The sequence below is a fragment of the Oncorhynchus masou genome, chromosome 5 (assembly GCF_036934945.1).
Source record: "Oncorhynchus masou masou isolate Uvic2021 chromosome 5, UVic_Omas_1.1, whole genome shotgun sequence".
Lineage (NCBI taxonomy): Eukaryota > Metazoa > Chordata > Actinopteri > Salmoniformes > Salmonidae > Oncorhynchus > Oncorhynchus masou.
The window spans coordinates 75,538,746-75,552,311 of NC_088216.1; the positions used below are offsets into that span (position 1 = coordinate 75,538,746).

The 13,566-nt window shown below is 41.7% G+C and overlaps 1 protein-coding gene across 1 annotated transcript in view; it reads left to right on the plus strand.

Annotated features, from left to right (window-relative positions):
* The first annotated feature begins 2,344 nt into the window (after positions 1-2,344).
* The window catches only part of LOC135540257 (forkhead box protein J3-like), a 144,564-nt gene continuing 133,342 nt past the window's right edge, over positions 2,345-13,566 (plus strand). Inside the window, exon 1 of the mRNA XM_064966799.1 lies at positions 2,345-2,545. The gene's annotated coding sequence lies outside the window, so the exon portion shown is untranslated. The remainder of the gene's footprint in view (positions 2,546-13,566) is intronic.

Sequence of the window (13,566 nt, forward strand, 5' to 3'; positions counted from 1 at the left end):
TTAAGCAAATGGCTACCCAGACTATTTGCATTGACCCCTTTTTATTTGGACTGACTCTCTTGCACCGGCTTTATGCACACTCACTGGACTCTACCCACACACTCTTCACAAACGCTGCCGATACTCTGCTTATGATCTATCCTGATTTTCTACTCACTTTTGCCCCTACCTACATGTACACTACTGTTCAAAAGTTTGCGTCACTTAGTAATGTCTTTTTCTTTTCTTTTTCCCCCCCATTAAAATAACATAAAATTGATCATAAATACAGTGTAGATATTGTTAATGTTGTAAATTACTATTGTAGCTGGAAATGGCACATTTTTTTATGGAATATCTACATAGGCCCATTATTAGCAACTATCACTCCTGTGTTCCAATGGAGTGTTAACTAATCCATGTTTATCATTTTAAAAGGCTAATTTAAATTGTTTAATTGAATAGTACCCACAAAACAGTCGTCTCAACTTCAACAGTGAAGAGGCGACTCTGGGATGCTGGCCTTCTAGGCAGAGTTGCAAAGACAAAGCCATATCTCAGACTGGCCAATAAAAATAAAATATTAAGATGGGCGAAAGAACACAGATACTGGACAGAGGAACTCTGCCTTAGAAGGCCAGCATCCCGGAGTCACCTCTTCACTGTTGACATTGAGACTGGTGTTTTGCGGGTACTATTTCATGAAGCTGCCAGTTGAGGACTTGTGAGGTGTCTGTTTCTCAAACTAGACACTCGAATGTACTTGTCCTCTTGCTCAGTTGTGCACCGGGGCCTCCCACTCCTCTTTCTATTCTGGTTAGAGCCAGTTTGCACTGTTCTGTGAAGGAAGTAGTACACAGCTTTGTACAATATATTCAGTTTCGTGGCAATGTCTCTCATGGAATAGCCTTCATTTCTCAGAACAAGAATAGACTGATGAGTTTCAGAAGAAAGTTATTTGTTTCTGGCCATTTTGAGCTTGTACTCGAATTCACAAATGCTGATGCTCCAGATATTCAACTAGTCTAAAGAAGGACAGTTTTATTGCTTCTTTAATCAGAACAACAGGTTTCAGCTGTGCTAACATAATTGCCTATGTAGATATTCCATAAAAAATCTGCCGTTTCCAGCTACAATAGTCATTTACGACATTAACAATGTCTACACTGTATTTCTGATCAATTTGATGTTATTTTAAAGAACAAAAGATGTGTTTTTCTTTAATAAACAAAGACATTTCTAAGTGACCCTAAACTTTTGAACGGTAGTGTAGGTCCAAGAGGCTTCTAAACAGCTACCCCCAAGCCAAACTTTTGAATGATAGTGTACATAATACCTAAATTACCTCAAATACCTCCTACCACTGCGCATTGACAAGGTACCGGTACTCCTTGTGTGTATAGTCTCATTATTGTTATTTTGTGTTACTATTCCCTTTTCATTTACTTAACATTACATTATTGGGAAAGGGCGCGTAAGTAAGCATCGTAAAGTCTCCACCTGTTGTATTCGGCGCATGTGACAAATAAAATGTTATTTGATTTAGTCTGATTACATACAAAGAGTCTACACATTAACCTGAGGTGATACAAATGGAAACTGCACAATAACACAGTGACCAGCTACTGTATTGACAGCGTGGTATCTATGTCTCCGTATTTGGCTATGGCTACATTCAACAGACAATGTAATTGTAGATCATTTGCTTATTCCCATCACATATTTGTGATGGGAAATATGATTGGTAACCTGTTTGCAGCTCAAGTGAAGCATTTTCAATGAGTACCCACTGGAGGCTCTGTTTTCCAACTGTTTTCCAACTGAAAACTGTATGAGGAAGCTGAAACACTAATAGTGATCAGACATGTTTGATTCCAGCAAAGTATGAATGAACCAAAAATGTCATTACGTCTCATAACATGAACAGTGAACCAAAAATGTCAATACGTCTCATAACATGAACAGTGCTCCGTGTAGAATACTAGATGCTGCTAACAACAGTACAATCTGAAGTCAAGGATAGTCGTCAAATTAATCAATTCTTGCAATTAAATATTACCTTTAGTAGTACTGTCATAACTCCTGTAGTAAGATTATTAATAGCTAAAAACACATTCATTGTATTCTTTAGTTTTTTTGTTATAATGATAATGTTTTATTACTATTATTGTTGTCGTTTTATTAAGTAGTTGTAGCAGAGGCAGAGGGAGAGAGACGGCAGGGAGGGGACTAGTTTTTGTGGCTGTGTACATCGTAGAGTGCAGTAATACAGCCAGTGCAGTTTGCAATCTGCATCGTTCTTGAATTGTGTTGGAAGTAGTTCCGGGTATTTTTGTGTTGCAAACGACAGAGTCCCGGATGTTGGTTGACGAGAGAAAGGGAAAAGGCGGAGAAGCCGAAGAGGGACGCCACGGGCACGTTAGTGAGGGCACAACGGGTCTAATCTAGGACAAACGCCAAGAGAATAGGCACCTGAGGGACTTTCTTGTTGAAGATCAGGTGGAAGAGGAGTGGGCAGTTACTTCAACACTTCCCTGGACAAAGGCAACGACCATATACACCCAGGGTAAGTGAGCTGTAAGAACATGGGAATGGAAGTTGAATTGAGGCCCGTGAAATGGACGACTTTCATGGGGAAGTGAGCTGCACTGAAGTTCTGGGATTGAGTTCAGAAATCAGGGGCTCTTGTCAGTTATCTTTTTGCTGGGACGGAGCCTATGGGGGCATCATTAGTAACGATCCAGGTAGCTCGTTGCCAATTAACTAACATGACAGCATGGTTCATCATTTTAGCTACGTTAGCTAGCTAGAACTCTCGAATTTGACAGCTAGCTATCTAGCTAACGTTAGCTTACTTGCACCATTGATAACTGAGCAACTTTGACAGCAAACATTCGTCTTCCATATCGTTAATTAGCCAGTTAGCTAGCTACCAAGCCATGTTGTAAAGAGAACCGACCCTCTTTTTACATGGTGTGTTGCTGGCTATAATGTTGGTCAGCTGTTTAGCCTTGCTACTGTAACGTTCAGTGGTAAACGTTAGCTAATTTGGGAATTATCAGGTTAGTCCAAACTGTCACACGCTCTGTCGTTAGCTTGACTGGTTGGTCAACTTGGTCCCTCACACCTCATTAGTTGTTAGAATGCGGTTCGTAGTCTGATTGTGGGATCCCCCCATATAACGATGGAAGCTAGTCTAAAACAATCCAATGTCTAATAAAAAAACGAATGCATTGGCAAATGTGACTGGCAAGTTTGGCTACTAAGAACCACGAAAGCACTTGAGGGCAAGGCTGTGTTGATTCAGGTTCTAGTATTTTATTTGCACAATTTCAGAAACGTAATCCCACAAAAAGAGATCAGGTCTGGCTTGTTTTAATCACCCGTTCTTTAAATATCAGCTACAGTGCTGTCTTCATGCACATGCATCCCTGAAACTGCTGTTCAAGTTTTTCTGTTTTCAATAATGACTTGAGTAATTTATTTTGTCATCTTATAACCAGGTAGGCCAGTTGAGAATGAACAGTGTGTGCAAATGTAGAAGAGTAGGGAGGTAAGACAATAAATAGGCCATAGTGGTGAAATAATAAAAGATGTAGTATTAACACTGGAGTGATAGATGTGCTGATATACAGGGGTGCAAGAGGATAAATAACAGTATGGGGGTGAGGTAGTTGGGTGTGCTTATTTACAGTGATCGATCGGTAAGCTGCTCTGACAGCTGATGCTTAAAGTTAGAGGGAGATATAAGGTTTCAGAATTTTTTTTTTTTTTTTTTTTGCACTTAGTTCCAGTCATTGGCAGCAGAGAACTGGAAGGAGAGGTGGCCAAAGAGGTGTTGGCTTTGGGGATGACCAGTGAAATATGCCTGCTGGAGCATGTGCTATAGGTGGGTGTTGCTATGGTGACCAGTGAGCTGAGATAAGACAGGGCTTTACCTAGCAAAGACTTATAGATGACCTGGAGCCAGTGGGTTTGGTGATGAATATGTAGTGAGGGCCAGCCAACAAGAGCATACAGGTCACAGTGGTGGGTAGTATAAGGGGCTTTGGTGACAAAACAGATGGCACTGTGATACTACATCCAGTTTCTGAGTAGAGTGTTGGAGGCTATTTTGTAAAGGACATCGCGGTAGTCAAGGATCAGTAGGATAGTCAGTTTTACGAGGGTATGTTTGGCAGCATGAGTGAAGTAGACAAAACAAGATGTGGATAGCGAACTAACAATTCTTTGTGGCTATCTTGCTAGCTAACAGTACTAGTAGCTATCCAGTTAGCCCTATTGACTTATGGGCTTGCTATCCACAGTACGCAGGCAGGTAAACATTACAAAATTAACACATGTATTTTTTAATATATCAAGATAAAATATTGTAGTCAGGTAACAACATATGAGAAGTGAATAGGCAACATTTCATTCTAAAGTCAGTGAATTTTCTCTAGCTTCAGCTCAAATACACTGATTTCAAGAAATGTTGCATAATTCTTTTCTTACATGGGTGCTTCATTTCTTTACATACTTTCCACTGAGGCTTGCATGAATCAAAATATGTACAAATGGAGTACGCATTCGAGAAATGCCCTCCATACTTTGTGTCGCGTACTTTGGTTTGGACTCGTACTCGGACCCTACTGTAATCCAATTTGCATGCTCGGAGCACAGTAGTAAGCATTTTTGAGAAACACCCATTGTTTCAAAAGGATAGACATTTCAAATGTTATATTATCAGCTATGTGTTTGTAACAATGTGTAAATAGTTATTGTATGAAGATAAGGATACGGATCTATTGGTTGTATTTAGCATAGGGCTGACCCCATTTAGTCCACTAGTTGATTGTTTGGTCGATAGGCTGTTGGTCGACCAAGATTTTTATTCGTGCAGTTTAAAATAGATATAACAAAAAAAATATGGCACGACATGTCTGATTCATGCCTGTCTGAGTGGACTAATCCATTGTGGAGACCGCAGGGGTGGCACACTAGTATCACCAGTTGTACATTTACTGTTAATTACCATTTCTCACCTGCAATGATGGTTTGGTTACTGTAATTTCTGTTAATGCATTCAATTTATTATTATTAGTCTAATTGATGCCGTTGTAGGAGTGGACACGTTGTTTGCAGAGAGCACAACCTAGGCTACGCTGGTTTTGGTATATTTTATTCCATTTACCAGTTGTCAATTAATTGTCTTGTTTGGAGCGCCCCTGTCAATTTTGAGTAAGAACACGGACCTGATTACGCATGTAAAAGTAGAGCAAGTGTAGGCCTATAAGTGTGCCCATTTGGGGATCTGATGCTATAACTGAACATCACTGTGGAGCTTCTCAAGTAATGTTTTTCTTGGTCTATTTTTAAATCCATGGAGAATGACAATAGTTCCTCAACGTAGCTTAATTTAAAATCTTTCCCGCTCTCTCTTTTTGATTACACCTCGGCATGAAAGGTAAAAAAAAGTGATGCTCTGATCCAGTGGAAACTTCTTAAAGTGGGCCTGCCTGATTACTTAGTCGTTGTCTGTTCAGAGCTCATTGGCACTGGAAACTCAGAATATTTTATACAATGTAGCAAGTTTGCTAGCACAAGCTTCAAGTTAATACAATAGTTGATACAATGTTTCAAGTTCCCAGCAGACAGGCCATGTGTAGCCAGGATATTTTCTACCTGCAGGCTGCAATGTTTTTATTTGTTGGCTTTACGTAGGCAGTTTTTTCATATTGGCAGTTTTTTTTTTTTTTTTTAACTTTTTTATCTTTAACCTTTGCAATAGCAATACGTTTTTATATTTGTATTTTCATTTAGAATTTTGATTAACCACCTGACACTGATTCTGAGATATGAAGACTTTACTATAAATTAAATTAAACGGTTCCACAAAAATGTGCATGTGAAAATCATAACTGGCACACAGATGAGTAGAAATGGTCTGATAACTTGGCACTCCAAGTGGAAAAGGTTGCTGACCGGTGCTGTAGCCTATTACCGGCAACTTCAGGAGCATAACACGGGCTCTGCGAAGGCCAGCAGCAGTGGGGAGTCAGGTTTTTTTTTTTTTTTTTTTTTTTTTTTTTTTTTTTTTCTTTCTTCTTCTTCTGGTTAGGCTATATTGATCTCTGGCTCCCTCGTTAGAAATGTCTTCACTTGAGATCAGTGCTTAAAGCATCAGACAAGCTCAGTAGCCTACATGTTGATGATTTTATTCAAACATTGGGTGTGTCAATATATGGAAAATTATCCGTTTCAAAATTTTGACCAATTGATTGGTCGAAAGAACAGATTACTCTCGGTCGACCAAGGTTTTTTTGTCAGGACAGCCCTAATTGACAGTCTTGTTTGTGCCCCACTGGTTGCTCTGTTCACTTAGTAACTGATCACAAATCTTGCTGCTTTGATTGCACATTTCTGTATTTCGTCTAACGGTGATAAATGTATATATGTTTTGTAATGTGATTTGGTGGAAATATGTTTCTTACATGGTCATACCTTTCGGCAGGAGGTAAAGCGCAGCTAAATTTCCACCTTTTATTTTGTGGGAAGTGGGCTCATTCACCCCCCCCGGGAATTGTATGGTGGCTGTCAGAGAGCCTATCTTCTCCCTACTATAGGAACATGTTCTTTTTTGGTCCCGATTTCTCTTTCGGAACTATATTGTACTATCCTTTTCATAATCCTTACATGCTGTCCACAGTTTGAGTCTTGAGTACAGGAATGGGTCTGCTTTTAGGATGTTACGTAATATGTTTTCATAGTGATGGTGAGTGGCTTAATCTGCTTTTAGGATATTTATTAGATGGTGTCATCCACAATTTACCATTTAGGTGCACATAACATGCAGATAGAATTTTTAAATGTGAATTTCTTACTTGATGTGCTTTGATAGAAATGCATGAATGGTGAATGAGTTGTTTCTGGATGACTGGATAGTAGAGGGAGAGAGAGTGCAGCAGTATGCAGTATTGTTGCGGCTGTGAGCACTGAACCGTTCTCTGAGCATTGTGAAATTAGCCCATCAGTTACTGCATCAAATACTTCACCGTTATGCTATTGAGGATTTTCATATCCCTTATCTATTCAAATTTCTGGACCATGGAGCTGAGACATTTTGAACAGTATTGGCTACAATGTTTGTATTTGCATGAAATTAGACCACTCTTAGATGCCCTGTGTAATTCAATTTATCCACTTGTCATTTTAAGGATATCACCATTGAGTACAATATTGTGTGTGTATATATATATTGCCCCCGGTGATGCGTTGTGCAGACCTCACTACCCTCTGGAGAGCCTTAACGGTTGAGGGCGGAGCAGTTGCCGTACCAGGCGGTGATACAGCCCGCCAGGATGCTCTCGATTGTGCATCTGTAGAAGTTCGTGAGTGCTTTTGGTGACAAGCCGAATTTCTTCAGCCTCCTGAGGTTGAAGAGGCGCTGCTGCGCCTTCTTCACGATGCTGTCTGTGTGAGTGGACCAATTCAGTTTGTCTGTGATGTTTATGCCGAGGAACTTAAAACTTGCTACTCTCTCCACTACTGTTCCATCGATGTGGATAGGGGGGTGTTCCCTCTGCTGTTTCCTGAAGTCCACAATCATCTCCTTAGTTTTGTTGACGTTGAGTGTGAGGTTATTTTCCTGACACCACACTCCGAGGGCCCTCACCTCCTCCCTGTAGGCCGTCTCGTCGTTGTTGGTAATCAAGCCTACCACTGTTGTGTCGTCCGCAAACTTGATGATTGAGTTGGAGGCGTGCGTGGCCACGCAGTTGTGGGTGAACAGGGAGTATAGGAGAGGGCTCAGAACGCACCCTTGTGGGGCCCCAGTGTTGAGGATCAGCGGGGAGGAGATGTTGTTACCTACCCTCACTACCTGGGGGCGGCCCGTCAGGAAGTCCAGTACCCAGTTGCACAGGGCGGGGTCGAGACCCAGGGTCTCGAGCTTGATGACGAGCTTGGAGGGTACTATGCTGTTAAATGCCGAGCTGTAGTCGATGAACAGCATTCTCATATAGGTATTCCTCTTGTCCAGATGGGTTAGGGCAGTGTGCAGTGTGGTTGAGATTGCATCGTCTGTGGACCTATTTGAGCGGTAAGCAAATTGGAGTGGGTCTAGGGTGTCAGGTAGGGTGGAGGTGATATGGTCCTTGACTAGTCTCTCAAAGCACTTCATGATGACGGAAGTGAGTGCTACGGGGCGGTAGTCGTTTAAGTCAACAGGTGGAAATTATAGGCATTTAGCAAGACACCCCCAATAAAGGAGTGGTTCTGCAGGTGGTGACCACTTCTCAGTTCCTATGCTTCCCGACTGCTGTTTTGGTCACTTTTGAATGCTGGCGGTGCTTTCACTCTAGTGGTAGCATGAGACTGAGTCTACAACCCACACAAGTGGCTCAGGTAGTGCAGCTCATCCAGGATGGCACATCAATGCGAGCTGTGGCAAGAAGGTTTGCTGTGTCTGTCAGCGTAGTGTCCAGAGCATGGAGGCGCTACCAGGAGACAGGCCAGTACATCAGGAGAAGTGAAGGAGGCCGTAGGAGGGCAACAACCCAGCAGCAGGACCGCTACCTCCGCCTTTGTGCAAGGAGAAGCAGGAGGAGCACTGCCAGAGTCCTGCAAAATGACCTCCAGCAGGCCTCAAATGTGCATGTCTGCTCAAACGGTCAGAAACAGACTCCATGAGGGCCCGACGTCCACAGGTGGGGGTTGTGCTTACAGCCCAACACTGTGCAGGATGTTTGGTATTTGCTGGAGAACATCAAGATTGGCAAATTCGCCACTGGCGCCCTGTGCTCTTCACAGATGAAAGCAGGTTCACACTGAGCACATGTGACAGACGTGACAGAGTCTGGAGACGCCGTGGAGAACGTTCTGCTGCCTGCAACGTCCTCCAGCATGACCGGTTTGGTGGTGGGTCAGTCATGGTGTGAGTTGGCATTTCTTTGGGGGGCCGCATATATGCTCGCCAGAGGTAGCCTGACTGCCATTATGTACCGAGATGAGGTCCTCAGACCCCTTGTGAGACCATATGCTGTTGCGGTTGGCCCTGGGTTCTTCCTAATGCAAGACAATGCTTGACCTCATGTGGCTGGAGTGTCAGCAGTTCCTGCAAGAGGAAGGCATTGATGCTATGGACTGGCCCGCCCGTTCCCCAAACCTGAATCCAATTGAGCACATCTGGGACATCATGTCTCGCTCCATCCACCAACACCACATTGCACCACAGACTGTCCAGGAGTTGGGCGATGCTTTAGTCCAGGTCTGGGAGGAGATCCCTCAGGAGACCATCCGCCACCTCATCAGGAGCATGCCTAGGCGTTGTAGGGAGGTCATACAGGCACGTGGAGGCCACACACACTACTGAGCCTCATTTTGACTTGTTGTAAGGACATTGCATCAAAGTTGGATCAGCCTGTAGTGTGGTTTTCCACTTTTTAATTTTGAGTGTGACTCCAAATCCATACCTCCATGGGTTGATAAATTCCATTTCCATTGATCATTTTTGTGATTTTGTTGTCAGCAAATTCAACTATGTAAAGAAAAAAGTATTTAAGAATATTTAATTCATTCAGATCTAGGATGTATTATTTTAGTAATAGTGTTCCCTTTATTTTTTTGAGCAGTGTATATATTTAAAAAAATCAAGCAGCGATAAATTGACATAACGATAGTTGAGGAAGTTGAGACACAGCAGCTGCTTGTTCGGTCTGTCACCATTTCCATCCAAGGATGTTTTAATATCACTTGCAGACATACAGTGAAATGCCTTTCTTGCAAGCTCTAAACCCAACACCGCGGTCAATATCAGTGTCGTAATAAAAATAACAAGGTAGAACAAAAACAATTATAAATTAGGATGTGCTGCATTTTGAGGTGAGGCACAACTTAATTCGCCTGGAAACCATAAGCAAGCACCATGCTGTTAAATCCACAATGCATAAGCATTCCACAAATTATACCAGAACATTGAAAGTGGTTATTTCGCCCATCCACTTAGCACTTTACGGTTGTTGAATGAAAGATTCCATTCCTCACAAAGATAGATAGATCGACAAGATTGGCAGGTTTTCTTGTGATCAGGGATGGGAATATCTATGCATTGTGCTGATGGTTAAGGATAGTGCTTCAGATGTACACTCACAAGGATCATGCTTGAGGCTACCTTCTGTCTTTTCAGAGCCCTGTGTGGAAGACCTGCATTTCGCCTCAATTTTTGAGATTTTCTTTGTGCAGCGTTGATTGAGGTTTCAGCCTACATTTGTGAAGCGACGCCATTATCCAGCTGTGCCTAACAGTGCTGCAACAAACCTCTGCTCTGACATTTTTCTGGAATGAAACAAAATAACTTTTTCTGCCGTTTGTGGATCTTGTTCAGTGGCTTAGGGTATTCATCTTATCTACCTGTAAATACTGTATTACACAGGTTTTACATTTCATAAAATTGTGATATCCCATTGAATATTGTGGTCTTTAAGATGACACCATTTTTAAAAGAGTTGACCTAAGAGCCAGTCTCTCTCCTTTCACATACCAGCAGCTCATTTGAAATTCAGCTGTGGCCCTGTGCCTAGCCCCGTCTCACTGATAGGCTTTTTAATTTCTCCCCTTGTGGAAGTGATTATTCAAATGGAAGTCCGTGAGATGCAGATATCAGACTGCTGGTGGTAGTTAAGCCCCTGGCTAGGCAGGCTGAACGTACCAGTCTGATGCTGCCTCGGGAGCAGACAGACTGAGCCCAACAGGTAGGCTATCCACAGACAAGACCAAGCAGTCAGACACCAAAATATAAGCCATCATAATCCTATATGTCATAGGCTGGGCTATTCTTTTAGTGATGGGTGACTGACAGCAGTACTACTAGTTTAGATGGCAGTTGATGGTCTTTAATCCACTTGCAATAAGGTGGTGCAGTGTCCTTATTGATTAAACATATTTATATTTATATAACACATGGCCTATGCTTCTATTTTATCCCAGAGTCATGTTTGCCTGAAAATAGCTCATTTTTCTCTCATGCTTTGCAGTTGTTCCTCTACTACAAGACTCTTCTCCCCTGTGGATTGGGTGGGCACAAACATGCTCCTCTGTTACTATGATGGTGATTGTTGAAGGGAGGCAGGCTCTCTGAACAAGCTCAGGCCTAGTTGACTGAACAGTTTGTTTGAAATCTCTCCCATGTTCTGCTCTAATCCAGTATGAAGTCTGCTCCTGGTTTTGATGTTTGTGAGATGGGACTAGCTCAGTCTTCATTAGCATTGCTGTGCATCACTTGAATGCAGGTTAGCTATGAAGCCATTCATGTAATGGAAATGCCTCTGATTCATATTTTAATCTTGTTTGCAGTCATATTGTGTGAGCCCACTTCTCCATTTTAAAGACATCTCTTTATGTGAAAGATCAGAGGGGGATAATTGCACTTAAGTGAACCTCATTTAGTGCTGGCCAGCGCAATTACAGTAACTGCAGTTCCAGGCGTTTTTGGGGGGGCCTTCAGCAGCTGTCATTTGAACGCTCTGAAGCCTTGATATCAAATGGTGAATAGATTGACATTGGCAGAGCATTATGGGAAACGGAGGTTTCTAGGATGGATTTTAATGAGTTTTTGCAGTTTTTACTCAGCTGTTTTGAATCTAAGGAAAGTCATAATTAAAAATTACAATTTAGAAACGCATTATTTTAGTAATGATTTTAAAATAAATTATTCTCAAGGTGTTGTAAGGTGAAAGAAAGCCAGCACTTTTTTCCTCAGGCGACACCCCCAGTGCTTGTGGGAGATGTTTTATCATTAATGTTATTCAGGAGCCAAATTTTGAGTTTTGCTCAGCTGGGCGCTTTAATCTATTTTTGCTGTAAATTAATGAATTTTTAAAGAGCCCCTCACTGGATGTGGGAATGCAGCACTGGTTCAGAGTTTTCAAAAGACCCCCCCCCCACGGGATGGAGAGCGAGTTTACTGAAGCACAACACTTTAATTTTTTATTAATCTGGCAATACACTGCCTAACTCTGTCGCTCCCTCTCCCCAATAAACTAGGCTGAATAGAGGCTATATGTCGACTGAACGTATGGTGTAAAATTCAGGCAGAAATTTGTAGACATGGATCAGTAAAATAAATGTGTGTGTGTGTGTGGTGGTTTAATTAATCTGCTTGCCCTGAATAATCAAAACATTTTGTTCAGATGCACTCCCTCCTTTTTCATTTTCATGTGTCAGGCCTCAAATTTCCAGGCGGCATCGACGGCCAAGCTCCTTTGTGTGGCCATAAGGCCCACATAAAATGAATGCTCGTTGCTTCCTTGGGCTGGATATAATAATGTTAATTTGCATCTCCCAGCTGTCAATCGCTGTGCTCCATAGCACCTCTCACTTATGTCTTTGTCAGATATCTAAATTCTTATTTGCCAATACCGGTCATAAGATTTGGTCCTTTTCACAGGGGGATGCAACGGCGTGTGTTCTTGTTGAATTCCGAGGGGCACGATGATTACATTTACATTAGTCATTTAGCAGACGCTCCTGTCCAGGGAGATTCACAGGAGCATTTAGGGTTAAGGATTTTACCTGGCTGCCATTGTAAGTGAGAATTAGTTCTTAACTGACTTGCCTAGTTAAATAAAGGTTAAATTAATAGTAGAAGGGGGTGAAAAGTGCCTTGCTCAAGGGCACATCAACAGATTTTTCACATAGTTGGCTCGGGGATTCGAACCAACTACCTTTTGGAGACTGGCCCAACTCTCTTAACTGCTTGGTTACCTGGCAAAATCTGTCCACATTTAATTTTCCTCAGCCAACAAGTAATGAAGGGTAAAATCAGTAGATTGACATTAGCTAGTATCTCCCATTAGTAGAAAGGTTTACCCATTCTATTGGTCAGCTTGTTCTGTGCGAGAAATGAATATTCCAGACAGACTCCGGGACAGTTGTGGGGCAATATATCCTAAATTCATACACTGTACGTAAAATAAACAATTCAAACGCAATGATGCTGATGTAAGAGATTCTAATGTTTTAGAATGTTCAACAATTTCTTCACATTATATGCGTAGCAATGTGCACATGGCAGTAGGCTACACACGCAAATGTTCCAAAAATACAATTAGTGGGTAAACACCAGTATTCAGAAGCACACCTCTCATGTGAGAGGTTTTATGTGACATAGATGGGAAATACCCTTTAAATATTTTTGGGATTTTGTCAATGAGGCCCTTTAGCTACTTTGCCTGAGTCAGATGAACTAATGGAAACCATTTTGTCTGTCTATTATGAAGGAAGTTAGAGGTAGTTTCACGAGCCAATGCTAACCAGCGTTTTGTTGCAATGACTAGGTATCTGTTTAGAATGATTTAGTCACTGACGCCGCAAAATTATTTATCGTATATCGCAATATTTATCATATCGTAGTTTCATATTGTAGTTTTTATTTGTTACATGCGCTGAATTCAACAAGTGTAGACTTTACTGTGAAATTCTTACTTACAAGCCCTTAACCAACAGTGCAGTTCAAGAGAAAAATATTTACCAGGTAGACTCAAATAAAAAGTAACACAATAAGAGGAACAATCACAAGGCTATATAACAGGGGACTCCAGTACCCAGTTA